This window comes from Limulus polyphemus, unplaced genomic scaffold (genome assembly GCF_000517525.1).
Source record: "Limulus polyphemus unplaced genomic scaffold, Limulus_polyphemus-2.1.2 Scaffold12232, whole genome shotgun sequence".
NCBI lineage: Eukaryota > Metazoa > Arthropoda > Merostomata > Xiphosura > Limulidae > Limulus > Limulus polyphemus.
In genome coordinates this window covers 8,747-12,595 of record NW_013677842.1, presented here as the reverse complement: position 1 = coordinate 12,595, position 3,849 = coordinate 8,747, and the positions used below count along the sequence as shown (strand labels likewise).

General features: G+C 32.0%; 1 long non-coding RNA gene across 1 annotated transcript in view; it reads right to left on the bottom strand.

Annotated features, from left to right (window-relative positions):
• Nucleotides 1-2,628: 2,628 nt before the first annotated feature.
• LOC111083934 overlaps nt 2,629-3,849 on the bottom strand; it is a 9,729-nt gene continuing 8,508 nt past the window's right edge. Inside the window, exon 3 of the long non-coding RNA XR_002609309.1 lies at nt 2,629-2,716. This is a non-coding gene — a long non-coding RNA (uncharacterized LOC111083934). The remainder of the gene's footprint in view (nt 2,717-3,849) is intronic.

The window sequence follows — 3,849 nt, the reverse complement described above, 5'->3', positions numbered from 1 at the left end:
GTTACTGTCAGTTCCTCACGTTGTTTATTGTTACTGTGTTGTTAAATTTGGTTCCTCACGTTGTGTATTGTTACTATGTTGTTAATATCAGTTCCTCACGTCGTTTATTGTTAATTTGTTGTTACTATCAGTTCCTCGGGTTGTTTATTGTTACTGTGTTGTTACTATCAGTTCCTCGCGTTGTTTATTGTTACTATGTTGTTAATATCAGTTCCTCACGTTGTTTATTGTTATTGTGTTGTTAATATTAGTTCCTCACGTTGTTTATTGTTACTATCAGTTCCTCACGTTGTTTATTGTTACTGTGTTGTTAAATTTGGTTCCTCACGTTGTGTATTGTTACTATGTTGTTAATATTAGTTCCTCACGTTGTTTATTGTTACTATCAGTTCCTCACGTTGTTTATTGTTACTGTGTTGTTAATATTAGTTCCTCACGTTGTTTATTGCTACTGTGTTGTTACTATCAGTTTCCCACGTTGTTTATTGTTACAAGTGTTGTTAAATTTGGTTCCTCACGTTGTTTATTGTTATTGTGTTGTTAGTTTCAGTTTCCCACGTTGTTTATTGTTACGGTGTTGTGAATAATCTATTCAGCTTTTTTTGTTGTGACAAGGTCAACAGATATTTCTCTAATATGCTCAGATAAATAAGTTTTCAGGATCTAGCACACCATAAACAGAAGCGCCACATAGTGGCAGTTTAGCATAGATGGAAATACAGAGGGTTTTTGTGATAGCCATGTATTTGGATTTGTTGAATATCATTGCCAGTGTGATGTTTAAACGAAACGCTATTGATCAACTCTGTTTAATAATTATATATAAAAAAATGTTTAATATAAACGTAGAGAATTTAAATTATTTTTTGAGTACTTCAGCCTTTTTTGTCCATGCGTATTCTAGCGTAGCGGACCTTTGTAAAAGAAGATACAAGGTTGTTTCATTTTTTTTTTTTCACTTGATATTTCATAAATAATATGAAAATGTGCTAGAAACAACCATGTGATGAACAGTAAAACTGCCCACGTGTCTTCACATCTCTTAGTAGTTAACTGGACACGGTAAACACTGGATCTAACATTCAAAATGGCGCTGGAGTGTTATGACGAAAATAATCATATTTTTTTTTGCTACTTCTTTTTGAAATGTTAATGAAACTTTAAGCGTTTGAAATAAAAATTATCAGTCTTTTGGGCGAAGAGTCTTCGCAGAAGAGTCCTTTTATGACATGTTTTGAAAGAACTTTTACATCTTAACTTGTCAACATTTCTAAAATTTGACCTTTAGTAAGAAATAAAGAATAAATTATCTTTCTAACGATATTTCATTTAATGTCGTAGCTATTGTTATGTCAGTGTGATATTTCTTATATCATAAATAAATATGCGTATAGATAGATAAAAATACATCATAATTAGATATCACATATATTCCTTGACTAAGTCAATAGTCACGTGATTTAGATTTTAACTTACTCCAGCACAGTGAAGTACGAGATTTATACTCGTAATGAAAGGTGTTTCACCTTTATTGGATGAAAAGTAAATACTTCGATACGACATCCAATTACACAGGAGAAAGTTCTTGTTGTTTATTATTAAGTACAAAGCTACACAAAGGGATATCTGTACTCTGCCCACCACGGGTATCGAAACCCGGTTTCTAGAGGTATAAGTCCGCAGACATACCGCTGTGCCATTGGTGGGCCAGGAGGAACTATTCAATATACTTCGTTTTCAGTTATTAGTTCGTAAAGTCTGACAGAACGCTGACTCTACACCGAAATAACCGTAATTTAGAGACTTTTAGAAAGAAAACTAATTAATACGTTTGGATTTTGGGGGAACATCGCTTCTGTAATTTTGATGCAATCAAATTAGAACATGAAAATATTTTTTTCTGAGGGGAAACAAATGACTTTAATCTTCTAAAAAATCGTGTTGGTTATTCACTTTTCACAACTAACTGTTTTTTCTAATTTATCGATTTATCGATTGTGCGCAATGATTTCTGATTTTTGAAAAAGTCAGAATTGAAACTTGTAAGCTGATCTGTAGATAAAACGCTTGAAACTTCTTTTTTTTTGGTTTGCAAGGTTGTTTTTTTAACATACCTAAATCACACGTTGTCACTTTTCAGATGTACGTTTGATGGTGTATTTATTTTTCATACATATTTCTAGCCTACTTCAAACAAAATAAGTGTCTTTCAGCCTTGATACCTTAAAATACAACGTCCATTTTTATCCCTAAATACAGTAGACCGAAGTCTAAATACGCAATCCAAGAAAGGTTGAATACAGGCGCATGAACATTCTGGTAGTATATGATAATATGGAGCATATACGTTGTACAGTTTATACAGTCTCTGTAGTAAAGTGTTTTTGTGAAAATAAAGCAGGACCTTAATCTAAACAACCACACGATCATATCAGTACGATAAAACAAAACACAAAAACAATCAAGTCTTCTTCGTGACCTTTAACCAACCTTAAATCAAACTAACCACCTTAAAACAAACACAGTTTAGTTACAAAACACAATGTATTTTAAAGACAGATTCATATATTTATCTAAATAAAGTCCTAAGAGGTGCATATTCGAGTTATTTTATACTTTTTACACATAACAACTGATCGGTTGACTGACCATTGGGGTCTTTGGCTTCCAGACCTTGGGCTTCAACGACAACAACGTTCAACACTGGTATGGGAGGCTGAAATAAAAAATAAACGTTCAAAATTGTAGAAAAAAAATAATGGAAAAAAGTTAACAGTAAGAACACAACAACGCTTTCGTTAATGTTAAAAACCTAGAACAGAGCTTTTGTTAGCATTAAGATCATGATACAAAGCTTTTGTTAGAGGTAAAAATCTGATACTGAGCAGTTTCTGGTGTTAAAAACCTGATACAAAGCTTTTGTATCAAACCTATAGCATTAAGATCCTGATACAAAGCTTTTGTTAGTGGTAAAATCCTGATAAAGAAAGCTTTTTCTGGTGTTAAAAACCTGATACAAAGCTTTTGTTAGTGGTAAAATCCTGATACAGAGCTGTTTATGTTGTTAAAAACCTGATACAAAGATTTTGTTAGTGGTAAAATCCTGATACAGAGCTGTTTATGTTGTTAAAAACCTGATACAAAGATTTTGTTTGTGGTAAAATCCTGATACAGAGCTGTTTATGTTGTTAAAAACCTGATACAAAGATTTTGTTAGTGGTAAAATCTTGATACAGAGCTGTTTATGTTGTTAAAAACCTGATACAAAGATTTTGTTTGTGGTAAAATCCTGATACAGAGCTGTTTATGTTGTTAAAAACCTGATACAAAGATTTTGTTAGTGGTAAAATCCTGATACAGAGCTGTTTATGTTGTTAAAAACCTGATACAAAGATTTTGTTAGTGTTAAGATCCTGATTCAGAACTTTTGTCAGTGTTAAAAACTTAATAAGGGTGAAAACAAAGAACAAAGTTCACAAGGAAATAAAAAAATATATTTTTCCTACCCTACGTAACACCTTGCTTTTATCATAATTAGTAAGAATTAAATACCAAGTAACTTAATGTTAACGACTGCCATGGGATTTAATCATCCAAGTAGTCGTGAAATAGACGAAAATTGAGAAATATCAGGAGAAAGAAAAAAGCAACAGAAGAAAATTAATTATTTCTCCTCGTTTCCTTCAGTCCGGTAAAAAAAAAAATCAATATTTGGAAGTAGATTCTAGTGAAACATTAACTTAGACTCTTAGTAAGATTCAAATTTATTCAACTTCAATCATTCGAGCTCGAGGTAATAATGACTTCAAAATCAGACATTATTATCTCCAAAGAATATTCTAGCTTGAG